Here is a 25,887-nt window from a genome sequence, read left to right as displayed (position 1 = left end):
ACCGCCTCAACACACACTCCTCTCACCTTTCACCTCCACTCACTCTTTCACTCCACATACGTTCCTTTCTCTCACTCCGTTTCTCATACTCACACCGTCATCGTCGCTGCCCCGACATCTTCCTCCGCCGCCGCGATCCTGGATCCAGACGTTCTCCAGGCCGCCGACATGTTCTTGCGGCGACGCCATCTTGGATTTCGTGAAATCCCGCGAGATTCAAGATGGCGTCGCCGCAAGAACATGTCGCTGGCATGGACGACTCGGGATCCAAAAAGATGGCGTCGGCGAAATCTCGCGAGATTACGGCGACGCCATTTTGGATCCCGATGTCGTCCACGCCGGCGACATGTTCTTGCGGCGACGCCATTTTGGATCGGCGAAATCCCGCGATAGCCAAGATGGCGTCGCCGCAAGAACATGTCGCCGGCGAGGACGACGTCGGGATCCAAAATGGCGTCGGCGAAAACTCGCGAGATTTCGCCGACGCCATTTTGGATCCCGACGTCGTCCACGCCGGCGACATGTTCTTCCGGCGACGCTATCTTGACTATCGCGGGATTTCACGATACTCAAGATGGCGTCGCCGCAAGAACATGTCGCCGGCGTGGACAACGTCTGGATCCAGGATGGCGCCGGCGGAAGATGATGTCGGGGATCGTGGAGCAGCGGCGATGACGGCGTGAGTATGAGAGACGGAGTGAGAGAAGGGGTCGTATGTGGAGTGAAAGAGTGAGTGGAGATGGTGAAAGGTGAGAGGAGTGTGTGTTGAGGAGTGTGTGTGTTGCGGGTTAACATGGCAAGAGGTGTGATGCTATCGCATCCTCCCGATGCGATAGCATCGGGCCATAATCTAGTATACAATAAGCTCTTGGTGGGTATACTCTGATCATGCAACATACGAGGGAGACAATATATACAGGATGGATATATCCGGCAGGCCAGCATGTAACATAAGAGGACTAAAGGCAGCAATAGCTACAGAAATCAAGCACTAAGCTGGAAGTCATGTCCAGGTTATATGTACAGCCAGGAAAATGACCTGGAGACACAGGATGTCTATACACAGCATGATCCGTATATAGCAGAGTGAGGAGTGATATCATGTATACAGACCTGTGGTACAGGTGAAGTATACAGCACAGGAATAGAGCCTTTACACAGATACCACATATAGTGAGTAACCTGGTTACACTGGATCTGCACACCCAGCCTCACAGTATGTAACAGAGATGAGGTCACATACAGATCATCAGACTCCATAACTGGGAGGGGGGGATAATCCACACAGCAGGGTCAGTATACAGTGCACTGACATGAAGTGCAGCCTCTCATCATACATATACCATCCCCGGACTGCTCCTCTCACCATCATACATATACCATCCCCCGACTGCTCCTCTCACCATCATACATATACCATCCCCCGACTGCTCCTCTCTCACCAGTGTCTCTAATACATGTGACTGCTCAGCTCCACCATAGTAATGGCAGACACTGTATGCGTCCCTGCTTTGTCCTATCATACATAAACCCAGAACTCAAGAAGACTCTGTATAATACAGCAGTAATGTGGTATATCAGAAATGTCTGCAGGGAGGTCACACAAAAGCTGCCTCTGCAATAAGTGAGGGGACATGGCAGCTACATGAATTTCTGAGGTAATCTTGATCCCAGATATGATGTAGGAGCTGATACTATCCTGGTACACACTACACCATGTCTGAGGTGAATGCAGAGCAGTATATGAAACATGTCTGCAGGGAGGTCACACTGAGGGACATGGCAGCTACATGAATTGCTGAGGTAATATTAATCCCATACATAATGTAGTTGCTGATACTACACTGGTACATGATGTCTGAGGGGAATGTGCTCCTATTATCTGTAATGTGAGGTGATAACCCCAGTATTATACTCCCTGACACTGCAGACATGCTTCCTCCAGTTCATCCTGTGCATGAAAGAGAGACACAGATTTCCTGTTCTATATAAGCCCCACCCTCCTCACAGTAACCCACCAGGCACAGACATACTGTGCTTCTAAGGCTGTGTGCACACGCTGCGGATTCCGCTGCATTTCCGCAGCGGTTTTGGCCGCTGCGGACACGCAGCAGTTATAGCTGCGGTGTACAGTACCATTCATTTGAATGGGAAAAAAAAAACCGCTGTGCCGACGCTGCGGAAAAAACCGCGCGGATTTGCTGCGGTTTTGAATCCGCAGAAAGAATTGCATGTCAATTCTTTCTGCGGAAACCGCTGCGGGTTCCTATCTCCACCATTGTGCAGATAGTGAATCCGCAGGACCAAACCGCAGGCAAAACCGCAGATAATCCGCAGGTCTTTGGACCTGCGGATTATCTGCGGTTTTTGCAAAATCCGTGCGGATTAATCCGCAGCGGATTCCGCAGCGTGTGCACGTACCCTTACTCTGAAAGCAACATCCCTCGTGCATCTATACCACTACACCAAAAAAGCTGCAGGAGTAAAGGTCCACCCATCCCCAAGTCATGTCCTCCTCCGCCTATGGCTCCAGTGGTTTCTTTATCTTTGGTTGATTCTTGCTTTGTCACTGCAGGAAATGTTATGCTATGCTTATGTTATTATTCATAGCAAACGTTTTAAATTAAAAACTGAAAAGATCTGTCATTGGTGATAATATTTCAAATGCTATCACAAAAATGTCTGACTATATCCTGGTTTGGTATCATCTAAGTAGATTTTTTACCTGCATTGTACCGTGAGTTGTGGTAGATTTTAAGTAGCAGTTTTTATGAAAGAATAGTTCATACACAAAATAAATAAATTAAATGAAAAATAAATAAATATAATGAGGACGATTGGCTCACAGAGGTACAGGCACATTTCTTTTGCTGGTTTATATAAAATATGGCATAAACCACTGCAGGTTCAAAAAAATGTACACATCTTTTCTGGCATAGCAGAAAAGCAAAATATAAAGCATAGCACAGTCCATATGCCTGCGGAGATTTGCCCACTTTGGATACAATGCTACTTCTGACTTGTGCCCTACATAAAAAACAGTGTTCCCCGTTTTTTGCACATCATCTGCATTTTTTTTGTGAGGGGATGACTACTCATTCCAAGAGAACCTATCACCTGATCAAAAAAATTGAGTTAAATACCTTGTAAAAATCCTTAAAGTACATTTTAAACAATAGATCTTGGAATAATAATAACCACAATTGGAGGTGTTTAACCCCTTAACCCCCAAGGGTGGTTTGCATGTTAATGACCGGGCCAATTTTTACAATTCTGGCCACTGTCCTTTTATAAGGTTATAACTCTGGAACGCTTCCATGGATCCTGGTGATTCTGAAAGTGTTTTCTCGTGACATATTGTACTTCATGATAGTGGTAAAATTTCTTTGCTATAACTTGCATTTATTTGTGAAAAAAATGGAAATTTGCTGACAATTTTGAAAATTTCACAATTTTCCAACTTTGACTTTTCGTGCCCTTAAATCACAGAGATATGGCACACAAAATACTTAATAAGTAACATTTTTCACATGTTTACTTTACATCAGCATAATTTTGTAACCAAAATTTTTTATTGTTAGGAAGTTATAAGGGTTAAAAGTTGACCAGCGATTTCTCATTTTTACACCATTTTTTTTTAGGGACCACATCATATTTGAAGTCACACCATTCTAAAAACTGCATCCCTCAAGGTGCTTAAAACCACATTCAAGAAGTTTATTAACCCTTCAGGTGCTTCACAGGAATTTTTTGAATGTTTAAAAAAAAAGAACATTTAACTTTTTTCACAAAAAAATTACTTCAGGTCCAATTTTTTATTTTACCAAGGGTAACAGGAGAAATTGGACTCCTAAAGTTATTGTGAAATTTGTCCTAAGTACGCTGATACCCCATATGTGGGGGTAAACCAGTGTTTGGGAGCATGGCAGAGCTCGGAAGGGAAGGAGCGCCGTTTGACTTTTTCAATGCAAAATTGGCTGGAATTGGAGAGCCCCTGATGTGCCTGAACAGTGGAAACCCCCCACAAGTGACCCCATTTTGGAAACTAGACCCCCCCCAAATAACTGGTGGTGAGCACTTTGATCCCCCATGTGCTTCAAAAATCATATTTTTTCCACAAACATGATCTTTTAGTCCCCAATTTTTTTTATTTTCCCAAGGGTAACAGGAGAACTTGTACCCCAAAACTACTGTATGGGCACACCTCGGGGCTCGGAAGGGAAGTAGTGACGTGTTGGAATGCAGACTTTGATGGAATGGTCTGCGGGTGTCATGTCGTGTTTGGAGAGCCTCTGATGTGCCTAAACTGTTGAAACTCCCCACAAGTGACCCCATTTTGGAAGCTAGACCCCCTAAGGAACTTATCTAGATATGTGGTAAGCACTTTGAACCCCCAAGTGCTTCACAGAAGTTTATAACGCCCGGGCGTGAAAATAAAAAAAGCATATTTTTTACATAAACATCATCTGTCAGTCCCCAATTATTTAATTTCCCAAGGGAAACAGGAGAAGTTGTACCCCTAAAGTTGTAAAATTTGTCCTGAGTATGCTGATACCCTATATGTGGGAGAAAACTACTGTAAAGGCACATGTCGGGGCTCGGAGGGAAAGTAGTGATGCTTTGGATTGCAGACTTTGATTGAATGGTCTGCAGGCGTCATGTTGCGTTTGGAGAGCCCCTGAGGTGCCTAAACAGTGGAAAACCCCCACAAGTGACCCCATTGTAGAAACTAGACCCCCCATGGAGTTTATCTGGATGTGTGGTGAGAATTTTAAACACCCAAGTGCTTCACAGAAGTTTATAACGTAGAGCCAATAAATAAAAAAATAAATAAATCATATTTTTTTCAACAAAAAATGATATTTTCGTCCCCAATTTTTTCCCCAAGGTTAACATAAGAAATTGGACCCCAAAGGTTGTGCAATTTGTCCTGAGTAGGCTGATACCCTATATGTGGGGGTAAACCACTGTTTGGGCAAATGGCAGAGTTTGGAAGGGAAAGAGCACCGTTTGACTTTTTCAATGCAGAATTGGCTGGAATTGAGATCAGATGCCATGTCGCGTTTAGAGAGCCCCTGATGTGCCTTAACAGTGGAAACTCCCCAATTCTAACTCCAGCCCTAATCCCAACACATCCCTAACCCTAATCCCAACCCTAACCATAACCCTAACTCACCCCTAATCCCAACCCTAACTTTAGCCCTTATCCTAACTTTAGCCCCAACCCTAACCCTAACTTTAGCCCCAATCTTAACTTTAGCCCCAACCCTAACCCTAATGGGAAAATGGAAATAAATATGTTTTTTTATTTTATTATTTTTCCCTAACTAAGGGGGGGTGATAAAGGGGGGTTTGATTTACTATTTATAGCGGGTTTTTGTTTGGCAGCTGTCACACGCTAGAAGACGCTTTTTATTGCAAAAAATAATTTTTGCATCACCACATTTTGAGAGCTATAATTTTTCCATATTTTGGCACACAGAGTCATTTGATGTGAGGTCTTATTTTTTGCACAATGAGTTGTCGTTTTTATTGGTACTATTTTTGGGCACATGACATTTTTTGATCGCTTTTTATTCCAATTTTTTGGGACACAGAATGAACAAAAACCAGCAATTCATGCATTTTTTTGGGGGGGGGCCTTTATACCGTTCCCCGTGTGGTAAAATTGATAAAGCAGTTTTATTCTTCAGGTTAGTACGATGACAGCGATACCTCGTTTATATCTTATTTTATGTTTTGTTGCTTTTATACAATAAAAACAATTTTATATAAAAATTAATTATTTTTGCATTGCTTTATTCTGTGAGCTATATCTTTTTTATTTTTTTGCTGTTGATGCTGAATGGTGGCTCGTTTTTTGTGGGACAAGATGACGTTTTCAGTGGTACCATGTTTATATCCGTCTTTTGCACTTTTTGTTCGGCGGTATGATGATAAAGCATTGTTTTTTGCCTTTTTTTTCTAAGGGGTTCACTAAAGGGGTTAACTAGTGGGACAGTTTTATAGGGCGGGTTGTTACGGATGCAGTGATACTAAATATGTGTACTTTTATTGTTTTTTTATTTACATAAAGAAATTAATTTATTGGGGAATTTCTTTTTCTTTATTTAGGAATTTTTTTAAATTATTTTTACATGTAATTTTTTTTTTACATTGTCCCAGGGTGGGACATTACTATGCAAAGTCAGATCGCTGATCTGACACTTTGCACAGCACTGTGTCAGATCAGCTATCTGACAGGCATTGTAGAAGGCTCCTCAGCGCCTGCTCTCAGCAGGCACTGAGAAGCCACCTCCCTGCAGGACCTGGAAGGAGCCCGAGGCCATCTTGGGTCCGGGGGCCTGCAGGGAGGAGGCCCTCGGAACAACGCGATCACATCGTGTTTTGAGGGTCTCAGGGAAGCACGCAGGGAGCCCCCTCCCTGCGCGATGCTTCCCTATGCCACTGGAACACTGCAATCATGTTTGCTTGCAGTGTGCCGGGGGTTAATGTGCCGAGTGTCAGCTGTAATAATTAGCTGACACCCGGCGTGATCAGCTGCCCTCAGACCGTGAGCGCGGCTGATCCCTGATGATGTACTATTCCATCCATGGGCATTAAGTCCCAGGTCACATGGACTGAATAGTACGTCTAAGGTCAGAAAGGGGTTAAAAAATGTTCCCTTGCTGAGATAATCTTATAAATTTGCCCCTGCTGTGTACGGTGTAATGGCTGTGTCTGACTGTACAGAGACATGGTCTGATCATATCATGTCTCCTGGGCAGAGGAAGAAGCAAAAAAGAGTATACAGACAATACAGCACGGGATCGATGCTGATTCTTTTTGTGAAGTAAAATATTTCCCTGACAGTTTTAAAACAATATTTTACCTCAGAGAAAGAATCAGCGGCGATCCTGTGCTGTAATGTCTGTATACTCTTTTGCTTCTTCCCCTGAACAGGAGCTGTGGTATAATCAGATAATGTCTCTGTACGGTCAGGCACAGACATTACACAGTACACAGCAGGGACACATTTATAAGATTATCTCAGCACAACAACATTTTATTTAAACACATTTGACTGTGGAAGTTATTATTCTGTGACGCTTAAGGAATGATGGGCGTCTGAGAGTGGACCCTCTGGGTCACGACACCGAAGCTCCAAAGATTGAGTGGATCACGTGGAGCCGACCACTATACAGGGATCGTTAGGGGCAGACTTGAGGGAGTCAGACACTGCGACAGCTGGAACCAAAAGGGACGGCTCAAGAGGACTTAGGGAAACACTATGAACAGAACTAGGGAATAGATGGCCTAGACCTGGACAGAACAGAAGGCTCAGTTTACCAGAGTGGAGCGGGGGGGTCAGGATGACTGAACAGGACTGGGCGTACAGGACGGAGCAGGAGGTACAGGACGTAGCAGGAGGTACTGGACAGAGCAGGAGGTACTGGACGAAGCAGGAGGTACTGGACGAAGCAGGAGGTACTGGACGGAGCAGGAGGTACTGGACGTAGCAGGAGGTACTGGACGTAGCAGGAGGTACAGGACGTAGCAGGAGGTACAGGACGTAGCAGGAGGTACTGGACGGAGCAGGAGGTACTTTACGGAACAGAAGGTACTGGACGGAGCAGGAGGTACTGGACAGAGCAGGAGGTACTGGACAGAGCAGGAGGTGCAGGATGGAGCAGGAGGTACAGGATACAGGGCAGGAGGTACAGGATACAGGGCAAACCTCTATAAACACGGCCAAGATTAATGCACGGAATGCACACAGTAATCAGGCGCCACCAACATGATATACCCTGTGTCAGCAGCTGATTGGAAGGCAGGGGCTTCTGGGCAGACGCTGCAGGGATAAGGAGCCTGCAGAGACCATGCCCGCGGCCTAAGGCGCATGTGCGGGACTGCAGCTGGCCGGAAGGAGGGGAGCGAGGAGACAGGCCGAATCCTCCAGGCGGCAGGCGTGCGGGGCGAGAGTGCAGCGCGGCGTGGCGTGGGTCGGTGAGTGGGGGCGGCGGCGGGCACTGCTGCTGACATGACATATTCCAAGGTCTATCGATTTTTTTTATAATTTTTTGTTTACTTTTATTATGTTTTAGGAAGGAAAAACAGATACAAGTCATAACAGAAGCCTTAATTGTAACATTAGAAGTGAATCATACATAACTAAAAGAGAGAAAAGTGTATTCTGCAGTATAATTGAAAATTGTTCTTTGAGTCAACATTTTTTAGAATAAAACAACAGATTTGTGAGTCGTACTTAACAAATGAATCGTTACCTGCCCAAACAAATTAACGAAGAAGGGTGAAAGAGAGAGAAGAAAAAAGTAAAAACACAAAAACACTCATAGACAAGGGGAATGAGGGGAGTGTTGGGGGGAAGAGGTGAAGAGGGTGAGGAGAGGGGAACATCAGTGAGCATCTTGAGGTGTAAGCTTACGCATCCCCTATAAGGTCCAGATAATTATCTGAAGATCTAAATTCCAGCCAATAAAACCATGTTATATAGAATTTATCATGAGTGTTGTTAATTGTTGAGGTGAGTTCCTCCATCAATATGATCTTTTTTATTTTCGAGAACCAAGTGAGATGGTCGGGGTGGTGTCACTTTTCCATAGCAGAGGGATACACGCTCTACAAGACATAATCAAATGTCTCAGAATCAAGTTTTTAACGCCATGTCGCTGTGCTGAAGGAGAGCGACAGGTCAAGGTCAGAAATGAGATCCGTGAATCTATGAATCACTAGTTGTACTTTTTCCAAGAAAGGCAATAGGAGTTTGCAGGACAAAAAAAAATATGAAGAAGGCTGCATTCCTCCTCCATACACCTCCAACACGTAGGACTGGCCTATGGAAATATAGAGTGTAGGCGAGTTGGAACTCTGTACCATTGAGAGAGTAATTTGTACCCTGCCTTTTGAAATCGTGAGCTGATGTTTTATGTGTCAAGGTAAAGATATGCCTCCATTGATCCCTTGTTAAGGTCTGCCTCCCATTGAGATTGGAAGTGTGTTTTAGGCTGATCTGGGGGTTCCATCAGTAGGGAATATGGAAATGACAAAGTGTGTCTTAAGGGGCAGGTCTTTGAACATTCCATCTCGAAAATAATTTTCTCATTTTTATAAAAGGCTCTAGGTGGCAGAGAATGTTGCCCAATTTCCAGTGTCCTGAGGGCAGATCTGATACAAGAACCTGAAGGTGGTCTTTTGACGGCCAAGTGTTGTCCGAAATGTGACTCTCTAAAATTGACCTTTTTAAAACAGGAGTGAAAAACCTCTTCCTCTATTCCTGGGGAAAAAGGGGATTACCCAAGATAGGATACATGGAGGAATACAATGGCAAATTCGTCATTCTAACCGAGGGATTGTTGCAGCATGCCAGAGTGGCAGCAATTAGATGATGAGTTTTGAGTGTAGAGACCATAGATACATCGATCCAAGGATGGTTATTAATGGGGTGTTTGTAAAGCTCTGTTCAATTGAAACGCATGCTTTCCTAGACCTATTCTTGAACCAATCCAGAAGTCTAGAGTGGTGAGAGGCAGTATAATATGACCTGAAATCTGGTAGCCTTATATCCCCTGAGGATTTTGGACGATATGATGTGGCCTATGCCTGGGGCCGGTTCCCCATCCAGATTAATTTATTCCGGCCCACTGCTAGACTTCTAAAGAAGGACAAGGAATGCTGCTCAAGAGCGCCTGAATGACAAATAAGATACGAGGAAGGATATTCATTTTGAAAACTGCACTTCTTCCAAACCATATACAAGCATTCCTCATCCATCTCAAGCAGTCCTCTTGAACTGATTTAAGCAGTCTAGGAAAATTAAGAGAGTATGTCAATTCAATATCTTTTGGTAGCTATATCCCTAGATATTTTATGGCTGTTTTGGCCCATTTAAAACTAAAGGCTGTATTCTAGGGTGTTAGGACAGAGTGTGGCATATCATGGGCGTACCTAGGATCAAAACTAGTAGGGGGGGGAAGCCATGGTCGTTCAGGTTGTAAAATTTTACAACGAAAAAGGTGAATGAAACGAAACGAAAATGAACAATTGACCACCATACACAACACAATCCCCTATACCAAGACCAATAATGCCACATACAGGGGAGAAATACCACCACACCATGAACAGATCACATAGTGACTGAATAATACCACGTACAAGGAGAAATACCACCATGATCAATTCTATTATGTAAACAATTAATTGATTTTAAACTTACCTTTGCAGCCTTCTCTTCTTTTCAGCAGGGGGGCTTCAAGCTCTTGCGTGCTTATCACACACTGAAACTGAGCCACTCACATTGCCCTTTCCAGACACAGCAATTGGATTGATCTTTAGGGGAAAAAAAAGAATATTAGATAGATAGAAATCCAGAGAAATTGGAGGCAGCACACTGTAGTGAAAAAAGAAAAAGCTATTTAATAAGGCCAAAAGGCGACGTTTCGGTCCAAACAACAGGAACCTTTCTCAAGCCTTGAGAAATGTTCCTGTTGTTTGGACCGAAACGTCGCCTTTTGGGCTTATTAAATAGCTCTTTTTTTCACTACAAATGGTGTGCTGCCTCCAATTTCTCTGGATTTCTATAATTGAGGTTTGGTATTTGCCTGGGGGGCTCTGCACCCTGACTCTTTCTTTGTGCTGCTCTAATTTTCTTCTTTTTAGATAAATACATTTTAGCATGGAATGCAAGTAGATTCCACCCTGAAATATTCCCCATCATTGTCTCCTTCTCGTATTATTATGCCCCATCATTGTCTCCTTCTTGTAGTTCTATGCCCCATCATTGTCCCCTTCTTTTAGTAATGTGCCCCATCATGATCCCCTTCTTGTAGTAATGTCCCATAATGATCCCCTCCATGTAGAAATGTCCCATCATGATCCCCTTCATGTAGAAATGTAGAAATTGCCCATTCCACCACCTCTATCATTTCCTCCTCCCCTATCTCCCCATCATTGCCCTTTCCACCATCATTGTCGTTTCTACTACCACCATCATTGCCTTTTCCCCACCACCACTATGATTGCCCATTCCACCACTTCCATAATTTCCTCCTCACAACCCCATTATTGCCATTTCGATCACCACCATCAGTGCCCTCTCCGTCACCCCCATCATTGCCTTCTCCCCCACCACCCCATGATTGTCTTCTCCCCCACCCCCATAATTGCCATCTCCATCACCCCCATCGTTGCCTTCTCCACTTCTCCCATCATTGCCTTTTCCATCACTCCCATCATCCCCATCGTTGCCTTCTCCATCACTCCCATTATTGCCTTCTCCATCACTCCCATCATTGCCCTCTCCCCCACCACCCCCATCATTGCATTCTCCATCACCCCTTCATTGCCTTCTCCATCACTCCCATCATCTCCATCATTGCCTTTTTTGCATCACTCCCATGATCCCCATCATTGCCTTCTCCATCACTCCCATGATCCCCATCATTGCCTTCTCCATCACTCCAATGATCCCCATCATTGCCTTCTCTATCACTCCCATGATCCCCATCATTGCCTTCTACATCATTCTCATCATCCCCATCATCCCCTTCTCCATCCCTCCCCATCATTGCCTTTTCCATCACTCCCAAAACACACACACCTCTCCGCTGCTCTGAGCTTTCCGGCGCTGGCAGCTTCCTCCTCTCCTCCCGCGCTTCCTCTCACTGGCATACAGTGGCGCGGAGCTGAATGCGGTGTGAAGAAGGACGGAGCATATTAGGGCCGGTGATGCCGTGTGCAAGCAGAAAGGGCTCTACGTGCCCTCTCTGGCACGCGTGCAGGTTCACCATCGGTGTTCTAGGGGGGGCAGCTGCCCCCCTGCCCCATTGTGGGTACGCCCATGTGTAATATTGATGTTCAAGGCTTCAGATTTAGAAAAGTTAGTTTTGAAGTTTGAGAGGCTATTGTAAATGCGGAATTGCAATTTGTCGGTTTATTAATGAAAAGAAGCAGATCATCTGCATATGCCGCAATCTTATATGCAGAGCCCTGAATGCAAGAATCCGCTATTGGTATATCGAAACCACCTGAGGAAGGGTTCCAATGTAAGATTGAAGATCAGCAGGAATAGCGGGCACCCCTGTCTTGTACCATTTCGTATATTGAAATCACTTAGAGAGGACCCTATTCACTTTTACACTAATGGTTGGTTTTGAGTACAAGGCCGAAATCCAACGTAGCATATTGGATTTCAGACCCAGTCGGGAGAGCGTCTCACTCATAAAAGTCCAATTCACCCTGTCAAATGCTTTTTCTGTATCGGTAAACAGTAGCATAAGTAGCTGCAATTTGAGTCTAATTCTATAGATTAGGTTAAAAGCCTTGGTTGTATTGTCCCTAGCTTCCCTACACCTCACGAGGCCTGCCTGATCCAGGTGGATGATGTTTGAGAGCAGGGGAGCTAGTCTGGATGCGATCATTTTTGCAAATGGCTTAATGTCCATGTTGAGAAGGGAAATAGGTCTGTAACTGGCACACTGGGATGGATCTTTCTCTTCCTTGTGTATGACCAATATGTGTGCTCGCAATGAGTCTCCCAGTAGTGATGAACCCTTATATAAAGTGTTGAAACTGGAAATATGATGGGGAGATAGTGACTCCAGGAACATTTTGTAATATGGTAAAGAGAACCCATCTGGGCCGGGGGCCTTCCAGGTTTTAGTCTCCTTTACCGCAGTTTGTAATTCCCCTATAGTAAAAGGTAGTTCAAGGGAATCTATTTCAGCTTCCTGGAAAGATGGGAGACCAGACTCCTCAATACATTATATGCTCTAATACGTGATTTGAAGTCAGCACTGTGTGTAGTTGGGTTAGATAAGTCTATTGCAATAGAAGGGAGTAAATTTTTTTAAATGCTTCTGCCATGTCAGAGAGAAGGTGTTTACGCTTTTGCATTTGATCCATTATTGAAGCAAATCTCTCCTGAGGCTAAGTCCTTCTGCCCTCCTACTGAGCATGCTCATGGGACGATCTCCCATTGGAGATCGGGAGTCATGTGCTCAGGTTCCGCTCCAGATCTCATTGGTCCATCTCAGAGATCTGGAAGCTTGCGGAAGGTCCCGGCTGCTATAAAAGGCGTGCATGGCTGTTCCGCCATGCACTAGTATAGTCTTACTTGCTGCTGTGTGAATGAGGACGGATGTATGATTCTGGTGAATGACTCATTATAAAACCCCTTCCCTCTGATATTACGTATGTGGTTAGGGACTGAGTTAGAATCAGCGCCAGCGCTCCTCTGCTGCAACATCCACAGCTGCTAGCGTCCGACATTGCGCTTGCGCCTTAGCCTTGTCGTTTAGCGGCAGTGTCCACACCGCACTGCAGTAGCAGTTGCGACGCTCCGCACACGGTAGGTCTAGACCAGGGGTTCCCAACCGCCGGTCCGCGGCCCAGCACCGGGCTGCTGCAGTGGCCTTGCCGGTCCGCGGACACAAGGGGAGCCAGGGGCGGTCAGTGGCGTAGCAGGGGCAGGGGCGGCGCGCAGCAGTTCTTAGCGGCGTGTGTAGCGGCGGCCAGGGAGCGATCCAAGCAGCTCCGCTGCCTGCAAGAGGGAATAGCAGGAGCGGAGCTGCAAGGACCCGTCCACTGCGTCCAGCTTCCTGCCCGCCGCCCGCGCTTCCTGTCTCTGACTGACACAGAGAGGAGCGCGGCCGCTGCTGTGTCAGAGCGAGGAAGCGCGGGCGATGCTGCGGACAGGTGAGAGGAGAGAGGTGGTGTGTGTGTGTGTGTGTGTATGTGTGTGTGTGTGTCTATGTGTGTGTGTGTGTGTGTGTGTGTGTGTGTATGTGTCTATGTGTGTGTGTGTGTGTGTGTATGTGTGTCTATGTGTGTGTGTGTGTGTGTGTGTGTGTATGTATGTATGTGTGTGTATGTGTGTGTGTTGGTCTGTGTTTGTGTAGCCTGGCCCTGGAGGAGATGGGGACATGAGGGGAGTGATGGAGAGACGGCAGTGATGGGGTGAAGGCAGTGATGGGGAGAAGGGAGTGATGGGGTGAAGGCAATGATGGGGAGACAGCAGTGATGGGGTGAAGGCAATGATGGGGAGAAGGGAGTGATGGGGTGAAGGCAATGATGGGGAGAATGGAGTGATGGGGTGAAGGCAATGATGGGGAGAAGGGAGTGATGGGGTGAAGGCAATGATGGAGAGATGGCAGTGATGGGGTGAAGGCAATGATGGGGAGACAGCAGTGATGGGGTGAAGGCAGTGATGGAGAGACATCAGTGATGGGGTGAAGGCAATGATGGAGAGACGGCAGTGATGGGGTGAAGGCAATGATGGGGAGAGGGGAGTGATGGGGTGAAGGCAATGATGGGGAGACAGCAGTGATGGGGTGAAGGCAATGATGGAGAGACGGCAGTGATGGGGTGAAGGCAATGATGGGGAGAAGGGAGTGATGGGGTGAAGGCAATGATGGGGAGAGGGGAGTGATGGGGTGAAGGCAATGATGGGGTGAAGGCAATGATGGAGAGACGGCAGTGATGGGGTGAAGGCAATGATGGGGAGAAGGGGGTGATGGAGCACTCATTCAAAACCTATGGTGAGTTGAGTCACATTATAAATGTTATTTAATTATAAGTATGCACTGCTACACTACAACCATGTCCATAGCCCCGCCCCCTTATGACCAAAGCCCCGCCCCTGCCACACCTCCATCCCCGCCCTGCCGGGCCATGGAAGAATGGTCTTGCTTGAAACCGGTCCCTGGTGCAAAAAAGGTTGGGGACCACTGGTCTAGACGGACGTAGTGCCGCCATCTTGGGCTACTCCTGTGACCTGATACCGTGTGTGCGTGTTTACTGAGTACTGTGACCTCAACAGGCTCAGTCTTTTGTGTTTGTACTTATTTGGCATCTCTGTGAATTAACTGAGATTGCTCTGCGCACCTGGGTGAAGCTTAACCCTGTGCGCATTTCCGCCATATTGCTCCTGCCACCACTTAGCAGCGGTTATATCACCTACTGCACGGTGGACCCCGAGCGGCGAACGCACTTTATTATTATTTTTATTTAGTGCGTTCCGCCGTTCCTAACATTATACTAGCGCCAGGGTCTGACTAGTGATGGCAGAACAGCAGCAACTGTTATAGTGTATTCGGCAGCTTGAGGGCTGGTTGGCCACTCTTGAGAGGGCACTCTCAGCTGCACAATCCACTGAAGCTGCTGTAAAGGCAATCACAGATGCGGTTTCCTGTATGTCCACATCCTCCCTCGCGCCGACAGTTACCCGCCTCCCATTGCCCGATACATTTTCTGGCGATGGCGCCTCCTGTAGGGGTTTCATCAGCCAGTGCTCTATTCAGCTAGAGCTACTGGCTGCGCGATTCCCTACAGAGCGGGCCAAGGTGGGGTTTATTGTTTCCCTTCTGTCGGGCAATGCGTTGGAGTGGGCTATGCCATTATGGGAGCGTGGTGACCCAGAGGTTCAGACTGCTGCTCAGTTTCTAAAAGCTATTAAGCAGGTCTTCCTCGGTCCACGGGTCATGCACGATACCTCTCTTCAGCTTCTTGCTTTGACTCAGGGTTCTCTCTCGGTTAGTCAGCATGCCATCCGTTTTCGGACACTGGCTTCTGAGCTGGAGTGGTCCGATAAAGCCCTCATCCCTGTGTTTTGGAGAGGTTTGGCGGAGCATGTTAAAGATGCTGTCTCTACCAGAGAGGTTCCTGCAAGTTTGGAAGAGCTGATTGCCATTTCCACCCACGTTGACCTCCGTTTTTCGGAGCGCGGTATGGAGCGTGCTCAATCCAAATGAAAGGTTACCTCGGCTCCCAATTTTTTTGAGCCTCTGGAACTACCCGAGAAAGAGGCTCCACCCCCAGATCCCATGTAGGTGTCTCGCGCCGTTCTCCAGGCGCGTCCGGCACAAGACTACAGTTGCAGTTATAGTTGTCAACACGCTGTTTCTCAGAACAACAGTGCCCCTCAACGGCCAAATTCTGTGTCGCCGGGCAAGACCCTTGTTCCTCCCCGCCTTCGGCCGAAGGTTCTCGCTTGGGCAAACGCGTCCAGGAGGGGTGGTCACTGTGGTTATATGCAGACCACAAAACTCCTGGCAGGGTCTTACTGGTGGCCGCACAGGGCTCGGGATGTTAAAAAATATATTCTGGCCTGCGCCTTTTGTGCTCGGAATATCCTCCTTAAACGAAGGGTGGAGACGCCTGCCGACACACGGTGGCGTTCCACTTTAACTTCTGCTCCCGTTGTCTCCCATGGGTCCCTTCTCAAACGTGGTGATCTTGCCGCCCCTGATGCCTTCCATTTGTCCCGGGTCTCCCTGTCACCTTCCGGGACATCAGACTTGCCTTCGGACGAGTCTGAGGCCTATATCTCTGATGGGCACAAGTTGGTGGATCAGAAGGCTCAGGGAGGAGGGGGCCCTAGGAGGGGGGGTAATGTTAGGCGTCGGATTTCTGCGTTTACTCCGCAGGGATCCAGACCCTCATATTCTGCAGTCTCCTGCTGTTTATCTACTGCAGAGGAGATTGCAGAGGAGATTGCCTTGCAGCAAATCTCACCTGAGGCTAACTCCTTCTGCCCTCCTACTGAGCATGCTCATGGGACGATCTTCCATTGGAGATCGGGAGTCATGTGCTCAGGTCCCGCTCCAGATCTCATTGGTCCATCTCAGAGATCTGGAAGCTTGCGGAAGGTCCCGGCTGCTATAAAAGGCGCGCATGGCTGTTCCGCCATGCTCTAGTATAGTCTTACTTGCCGCTGTGTGAATGAGGGCGGATGTATGATTCTGGTGAATGACTCATTATAAAACCCCTTCCCTCTGATATTACGTATGTGATTAGGGACTGAGTTAGAATCAGCGCCAGCGCTCCTCTGCTGCAACATCCACAGCTGCTAGCGTCCGACATTGCGCTTGCGCCTTAGCCTTGTCGTTTAGCGGCAGTGTCCACACCGCGCTGCAGTAGCAGCCCCTTTGCGTCCGCAGTTGCGACGCTCCGCACACGATAGATCTAGACGGACGTAGTGCCGCCGTCTTGGGCTACTCCTGTGACCTGATACCGTGTATGCGTGTTTACTGAGTACTGTGACCTCAACAGGCCCAGTCTTTTGTGTTTGTACTTATTTAACATCTCTGTGAATGAACTGAGATTGCTCTGCGCACCTGGGTGAAGCTTAACCCTGTGCGCATTTCCGCCATATTGCTCCTGCCACCACTTAGCACCGGTTATATCACCTACTGCACGGTGGACCCCGAGCGGCGAACGCCTTTATTATTATTTTTATTTAGTGTGTTCCGCCGTTCCTAACACCTGACTATTGTTGGGTCATCAAGGAGAGAGGTTCAAATGCCAGTAACATTGTTTGGTCTTAAAAGCAGGAAGAGCTATAGAGATAGTAACAAGTACGTGACCCGAGAAGATATTATCTATATTTGCTCTAAGTAGCAAAGAGATGTCTTGGTGTTTTAACACAAAATAGTCAATTTTTGTATATACGTTGTGGGAGTTAGAGTAGAAGGAAAAATCCTTGTCTGCTGGGTGGAGAAGTCACCAGGAATGAATCAATTGGTGTCCCTGAATGGTTCTCAATACATGTCTATGTGTGGAGTCGAGAAATAGACAATGTACCCCTAGAATTGTCTAGAGAGGGATCAAAGCCTATATTAAAGTCTCCCCCTAGTATCAACATTCCCTCCGCAAAACTTACTTTCTGGTCTAAGTATACCTGAGTGCCCTGTTCTGAGTTGGGTAGATACCGTGAAGCAAACATTACCTTCTTGAGACCTTTGACCATTGGAGACATCCCTGTTCATCAGCATAGGAATCCTTGAACACCCACGGTACTGAACAAAATATTAATATGCATTAATCTCTGGATTTGGAATCTTATATGTTTTATTTTGGCAATTGTGCGTTTCCCGTAGGAAAGTGATGTCTAATTTCCTTTTATAGAGAAGATATAGTAGAATAGATCTCTTCTTTGGGCTATGTAGTCCCTTAACATTCAAGAAGCCCACTGTGAGTTCTGAACAATGTTCATGTGTCATTCTGAAATAGGATAGGAGTGGGAGGAGGTAGGAGGGGACAATAGGTTTGGAAGGGGACTAGACAAGAAGTGGACAGAAAGAAGGGAAAAAGAAAGAGAAGAAAAGCATGACAAATATCAAAAAGAAAGAACAAAGCTAATTTTAATTGTCCGAGAGAAATTTGTGGGCAGCCTCCCAGGACTAGGAGGTTAAGGGGATATGGAAAATAACCCCTAGGGGGAACAAAAGAGTGCCGTAAGGGCACCAGACACCTACAGGTTCTCTCACAAAATTAGATAGAATATCATCAAAAAGTGAATTTATTTCAGTTCTTCAATGCAAAAAGTGAAACTCACATTATATAGAGTTATTACAAACAGAGTGATCTATTTCAAGTGTTTATATCTGTTAATGTTGATGATTATGGCTTACAGCCAATGAAAACACAAAAGTCATTATCTCAATAAAATAGAATACTTTATAACACCAGCTTGAAAAATTATTTTAAAATTCGAAAATTTGGCCTACTGAAATGTATATTCAGTAAATGCACTCAATATTTGTTTGGGGCTCCTTTTGCATGGCATGGAGGCGATCAGCCTGTGGCACTGCTTAGGTGTTATGGAAGCCCAGGTCGCTTTCATAGCAGGCTTCAGCTCCTCTGCATTGTTGGGTCTGGTGTCTCTCATCTTCTTCTTGACAATACCCCATATATTCTCTATGGAGTAAAGGTCAGGCGAATTTGCTGGCCAATCAAGCACAGTGATAATGTTGTTTTTAAACCAGGTATTGGTACTTTTGGCAGTGTGGACAGGTGCCAAGTCCTGCTGGAGAATGAAATTTCCATCTCAAAAGCTTGTCAGCAGAGGGAACCATGAAGTGCTCTTAAATTTCCTTGTAGATGGCCGTGCTGACTTTGGTCTTGATAAAACACAATGAAACCTACAAGAATACTTCCACGGACAACAAGTCATTATAAAACACAAATTTTATTGAAACAATTAACAATCATAAAAACAAGTAAAAAAGAAGTCATAAAGAAAAAAGATCATATGATAAATATATCAATAATTGATCCCATAGAAATTAAAAGATCAGTTTCAAGTTTAAATGAATAGCTAAATACATCTAAATACATTTCATATGCCCATGTGGAAAAAAGTGAGAAACAGTGATATCAATTGGATTACATAAAAAGGATAACCATTCAAAAATTAATATGCCATAGCCTAAAATTACACACTCATTATTTAAAAACGGGGGTTCCTAAAAAGAATACAAAGTAACAGGTGACTAACTGGATAATAATCATACACGACTAATATAGGCAAAAAACTGTTTCACCATCACAATCAAGGAAACGCCCACATGCATATCCAGAGGAGCACATACAGTGCCCCCTAGCTGTAACAGGGGTTACTGCATCACAACTGGTATCGAGGCAAAGACAAGAGCAAATAAAAAGGATACAAAATTATAACAGCTTAAACATTACAGGTGAGTCTTCTTGAGATGGTGGGTGATGTAATAAAGAGCGGTACTGGAGAGAGGTCATCAGATGCGTAAATAGGAGTGAAGAGTCCCTGTTGGACTCAGATAGGATCTTGTGGCATGCAATTTTGTCTTTTCTGTCTTGACCTCTGCGTCATGGGGGGATATCCTTCTAATGAGAGCCAGTTGGGAATTGAAATTGGTTCTTGAACCAGAAATTTAAAGAGTGCAGGAACAATCTATGTGTCGTTTGAGGGCAAAGGTACCATTATCTTTTTTAACAATTAGATGGAAGGGATGACCCCATCTGTAAGAAACACCAATCTCACAGACTTTTACCAGTAGAAGTTGTATGATGCGCCTCATGTAGAGATCACGACCTGAGACGTTTGGGAAAATTTTGATCTCTGCTCCATCCATGGATATGAGGTCTGCAATCCATGTGTTCCGTAGAATGTCCTCTTTATTTGTAAAATAGTGGAGTCTGGATAAAACGTGACGTCCCTCTGGTTATTAATGTCAGTGTTGCCCATTCTCGTGACCCTGTGCACTCTGTCGATGACGAAGGTTGCATCCAGGGGTCTTCGTGAGATTTTGTGAAATAGGTTGGTAACCAAGGATTTCAAGTCCCTCTGGCTTCCATTTTCTGGCAATCCCTTAATGCGAATATTGTTTCTTCTGCCCCTGTTTTCTTGGTCATCGAGAAGAAGGGTCATGTTTTGTACGTGGTCATAGAGGGTTTCATGTTTATTTTCCAGACCTTGAATCCAGTCTGAAAGATCTCTTGAAGCACCTTTCGTAACTATTGTCCTAGAAGCCAGAAGATTGATTTCCTCTTGTGAGGAGTTGGTGGCCTGCTGGTGTAAGGTCTCTATCCTCTGTGCTAGAGAGTCAATGTCTTGCTTCATTGGCAAGGCCTGTATCAATACCCACAGTCCACATAGGTCTGAATACATTGTGGGAGAAGATATTGTGTTGGGCTGTGATGTTTCTGCTTCCTCCAAAATGCAGAACCTGACCAGAGTCTTCTGGAGATGGGGAGGTAGAAATTGGCTCCTTCAGGAGGTCAAGAGAGGCCTTGCGGGTAGTGTCTCTGGGACATTTGGTAGATCATGAGTTAGGAATTGGAGCCATTTTAGACATGGGAGGATTAACCTGTGAGAAAAATCATCCAGTTGTGTTATTCTGCGCCTCTTAAGCACGTGTAGGCAGAGTAGGAGATTTTATGTCAAGTTATCTGCTTTTTCACGGCATCCCCAACTAAAACAATAAAAGTAGGGTAGGAGAGTTAGTCCTTATTAGGTTTCTGAGGCCCTAGGACAAGGTGGCTTTTGTGCTCAATCCATCATTTCCAGGTGTGACGAACAGCGCGGCCGGTGCCACCAATACGTCACAATCCCACCCCTGACACGGGTTTGTCAGCGGACGGAGGGACGTGACGCACTGCCGGCACACGGCTATCACAGGCACAGTGGGGGCTTATCTTAGTTATCCCGCCACTGGTACCATGTGACAAAAATATACAGCAAGCTAATCTCGCTCTAACAATTTACCACAGGGGGTATGTTGGATGCCCCACCACTGCAAACAACCTTCCAAGAACTTCGGGGATTTATGTATATCCCACTTTCTCAGTTCCACTTTGGAACTCGCAGCTCTCCGGCGCCCCCCTTACCCTCAGGTCAGTCAGGGAACTGCAACTAGGATAATTAGTCGCCGGACGGGCTGCTTGTTGTGCACAGGCAATTAGACTACTGCAGTGAGGGAATTATCAATGCTTTGGCCTTCAGCCACTCATTCAGCAATATAAGACCTTTCCGGACTGCCAACCAACCTAACCAACCGCACACATCACGCTGCCAGCAGCCACTCTTTACTTAATCAAAGAGTTAATTAAGAGGGTCCGTGGCAAACCCCCTAATTAGTAGCGATTATCTAACAAAGGCGCATAATTCGTTTCTTAGAGCATGGAGACAGAGCTAATAGATTTTTATCATTTATTCCCAAAATGTGGGCAGTAATTACATAGATAAAAGTTGCTATAAAGTTGAGACATTAAATATGTACAATGCAGTATAAAACAAAAGGATTAAAAAGCAGAAAGTAACACTTACAAGTGCTTAGGTGGTATTAGGCAGACCATGTGGCTCGGGGGATGGGCCGCAGCCAAACATCCCAAGACATGGGGTAGGTCTGTTCAGCATCAGAACTCCAGCTCCAACTGACTGGAATTTGGTAGGGAATACCTTATAGCCTAGGGTCTGTGACCTCACGAAATGGGCGGTCTGGTGAGGTCCAACCCCTCTTTCTCTAAGTTATGATTTGGCTACAAAACTTAAAACAACTATTTCTAAACGAGAAAAGCCCATACCAACACACATAGGGCATCATTGTTTGTGATTTACCGAATAGAATCCAACAACACCAAGCATGCCATAATTAAGACACTCCATTTGGGAGCAATCCATATCTCAGTTTCTGGAGGGATTAGGATCATGAAAATTAGAGATTGGTAAGCTGGTTTCGTTGCCTACGCAGAGATATGGTTATTACATCTCTGTCCCATATGCTTTTTGCGATATGACTTGTTTTAATACTACTCATATTGATCCCAGCACATGTCTAGAGAACAAAGGGATCTTTTCCCTTTAGCTGTGCTGGGGGGGGGGGAAGGCTTCGAGAGGAAATGCCCGGTATCAGGTTTCAGATGCAGGCAGAGAGCTGTACACACACACAGCTGCTAGGGGGGCAAAGGAGGGGGCTGCAAAAGCTGACAGGCTACTTTCTCATAGAATGGAGGATTCTAGAAGATTACAGAAAACATCATACTTTATAGACATTTTACATTACACAAGGTCACACCATTCCCCAAAAGTTTTGGGTTAAATGTAATTAGGCTGGCTCTGCTGTTATGCTGTATTATTAATATTGATAACAGACCTTTTGAGTTTCCGTTTTGTCTGATGATCCAAAGGTTGTGGTATGGAGGTAGTGATCCACCCAAGAAGTAAGTCTGTAGTCTGCTATCTTCTACAGTGGAAACTAGATGGTGCTTGTATACTTAAAGGGAACTTGTCACCCCCCCAGGCCTTTTTAAGTAAAAAAGCCACCTTCAGCAGCACTAAAGGAGCCGCGCGGCTCTTGGATACCTGCTGTTTACATTGGAAACCAGCTTGCTCGCTGATCCTGATCGCTAGAGGGGCTGTCTGTGTGACAGCTCACCAGCGATCAGACTAACGATGTACCAGCGATCCCATCCATGTCGGATCGTTGGTGGGATCGCTGGGACATCGTTATGTGTAACGGGGCCTTTAGGCTGCATTCTGTGAAGGTGGCTCTTATGTTTTGTTATCGCTAGGAACGCTGAAATACAGACTTTTATAAATTGCCCGCCTTACCTCTATTGTGTCCTGTAAGTCTGTTTTTTCCTCCTGTGTCAACCGCCTCAGAGCCATCAGTCATCTCCCTCTCGCGTATGTGCGCCGCCTCCTGTGTTCCTGTTACATGCCCGGGGCTTGCGCTGATACTGGTATGTACCGGATATTATTGGTCACAGTCCCCCATACTATTTACATGCATTGCGATATTAGGAGAATATATAGGAATATAGCTGCACACCAGACAGTTTCTAATTTTGTATACCATTGGTGGTTAATTGCATCATAAAGGAACATTGTGGGTGGTTGCTTTCCGTGCATCATTAACGCTGTTTTGTTACTGCGTATTACATTGTGTGGGTGTCTTTTGTGTCAATGACATTAGTTGTACTGCTGTAGTGGGATTTCTTATGGATTGTTAGTCCCTACTTATTCCTGTCTAGCACCTTTCTTTTGTACCTTGTTTTAATGTTATAATAAAGGATGAGATTTCATAATTGATATACCATTGTGTGGTACCAATTTTCCATACCTTTTGGTTACTATAAAAGTGACATGGTTGTTCTGTGGTATATCACCCGGTATAGGGGATAAAGAAAAAATTCAGGCAAATTTTTTGTGATTATTATCAATAGCTGATCAGAACACAAATACATGAACCCGCCTTTGGACACGAGAATCTCATTAACACAAAACTGAAATTAAAGATTAAGAAACAGCCACAAGACGGATTTCATCAACCATTTTATTCAGTATAACGGCGCCGACCTGGCACTGTCTGTAGGTTAATGTGCATAATTCTGCTGACAGGTTCCCTTTAAAATAATATAGAATAAAAAATAGTAATCTTGAACCAGGAGACGGAGGTTCAAGTGGAGGAGTGGAGCAGTACCTTGCATGTGTAGTTTACTGTACTTGTTAATAAATGAAAAAAAAACAATGTGGGGTCCCCCCATTTTTGATAATCAGCCAAAGGAAAGCAGAAAGCTGGGGGCTGATAACAATTGGCTGGGAAGTTCCATGCATATTGGATCCTTCCCAGCCTAATAACACCAGCCCTCACCTACCCCAGAAATGGCATATCCATTAGATGCACCAATTCTGGCACTTAGCCTCGGCTCTTCCCGATTGTCCTGGTGCGTTTTAAATCAGGGTAATAGTTTTTGGGGTTGTTGTCAGCTGTGTAATGTCAGCTAGCATCAAGCCCAGGGGTTAGTAATTGGGGAAGTGTCTATCAGACACTAACCCTGTATTTAAAAAGACACATACACAAATACATGAAAAAAAGTTTATTTAGTTCTTGAGGCTCCATAGGTCACTCCTGGTCATGTCTCACATTTCTGTGCTATTGTCCGGGTGGGGGATATATATATCAGGATGGGACCCAGGATAAGGGAAATATATACCAGGTGTCATGATCTGAATTTGATCTGACAGTTTTAAATTGCACAGGGTGAACTTTTTTTACTTTGGCAAGTGCCAAGTGACTTGACTGTCCCCGGTGGTGGTTAGTGGTATCGCACTTTAGGTTTAATTTGCACGTAATTATGAATCAGGTGTGGGGCTCTATAAGTGAGTCTCAGGGTGTGCAATCACTGCTGGTGATACTGATTCATTCTGAGTTTGTGAAGCCTGGGTGAACATGGAGCTGAAGAGGAGTCCTGCGCAGTCAGCCAGAGGAGACGAGTGGCAGCTAATGGTGTCTGCAGGAATTGCTGGCATGGCAAGGAGGAGTCGCAGTTTATGGTGTCGGCGGGAAGTGCGTGCATGGCTTTGTGGCGTGGCGACTATGGAGAGAGTTGCACTCGGCATGCTTGACTTGGTGGCCGAGAGCTGGACTCAAGCATGCTTAGAATTTTGGCAGAGGCTAACTCATCCTTGGGACTCTGTGACTGGACTGCTGCAACTGGTGATGGACTCTGCTCCAAGGCTGCACTATGGTGTAGGATCCAGGATGGTGATGGATCCGGGTGGAGGAGAAGACGCACGCAGGTGGTGGGGCTCTGTTGCAGGAGCATAAGCACAGAGCATAAAGCTAAGTGGTGTTTTCCCTGTATTGTCTTCTTTCCTCATGTGTGTTGTTAGTGCAGTGGTGGGATTAGTCTCCGCACCGACCAATTCCCTAGTGAGGGTTTAGGGTCAGGGCGAGCAAGGGTTTAAGGTTCGCGTGCGGCGACAGGTGCGGAGCCTGTATAGGGAATGTGAGGAGTGCAGGGACACTGGCTCAAGGGAGTGCAGGAGGTCTCCATGTTCCCATTCCCTATCGCAGGGCCCACCATTGCTAATGTTTCCCAGGTTCCCCCTTATTATTTAAATTCGCTGTACTGGAGGCGGGGTTTCCAGAATGTATATTAACGTGTAATACCTAAATTCGCCAGGTGGAGGCGGTGTATCCATCTGCACGTATTGTTATTTAAATTCGCCACTGGAGACGCTGTATCCTGGGTCACGTGTGTTATGGGTTCGCCTTGCGGTAACATCTGCGTCCTGACTCACGTGACCGTGATACCAGGATGGTGTGTATATCCTGTATATACACCAGGATGGGGCCTACGATAAGGGACATATATACCAGATTGGGGGATACATATGACAGGATGGGACCCAGGATAAGGGACATATACACCAGGATGGGAGATATATTTACCAGGATGTGGCCCAGGATAAGGGACATATATGCTAGAATGGGGGATGTATGTATACGGTATGACAGGATGGGGCCCAGTATAAGGGACATATATATCAGGATGGGAGATATATATAACTAGGATGGGGCCAGGTTGAGGTACATATACCAGGGTGGAGGGCATATATATACACCAGTATGATGCCAGGATGAGGGACACATTTATACCAGTATGAAGGGGTGGGGACCCGGACCATATCTTGCATCAGGGCCCATCAGACTCTAGTTACACCACTGGCTGGGCCCCCTGGTGCCACTGTCTCTGCCTTTAGACCTAGAAGTAATCAAGTGGAAGTGAGTGGTCACATGGATGACGAACTGATGATAAAAGCGGACACATGGATGAGGATTGACA

At 45.8% G+C, this 25,887-nt stretch overlaps 1 protein-coding gene across 1 annotated transcript in view; it reads left to right on the top strand.

The window, feature by feature from the left end:
• The window catches only part of MERTK (MER proto-oncogene, tyrosine kinase), a 337,008-nt gene that overhangs the window by 26,926 nt on the left and 284,195 nt on the right, over positions 1-25,887 (top strand). The gene's annotated exons all lie outside the window — the stretch shown is intronic.

The sequence above is a fragment of the Dendrobates tinctorius genome, unplaced genomic scaffold, assembly GCF_039654945.1.
Source record: "Dendrobates tinctorius isolate UK_male_01 unplaced genomic scaffold, ASM3965494v1 ptg000140l, whole genome shotgun sequence".
NCBI lineage: Eukaryota > Metazoa > Chordata > Amphibia > Anura > Dendrobatidae > Dendrobates > Dendrobates tinctorius.
Note: the sequence above shows the minus strand (reverse complement) of the source record. Positions and strands in the feature narration are given on the sequence as shown.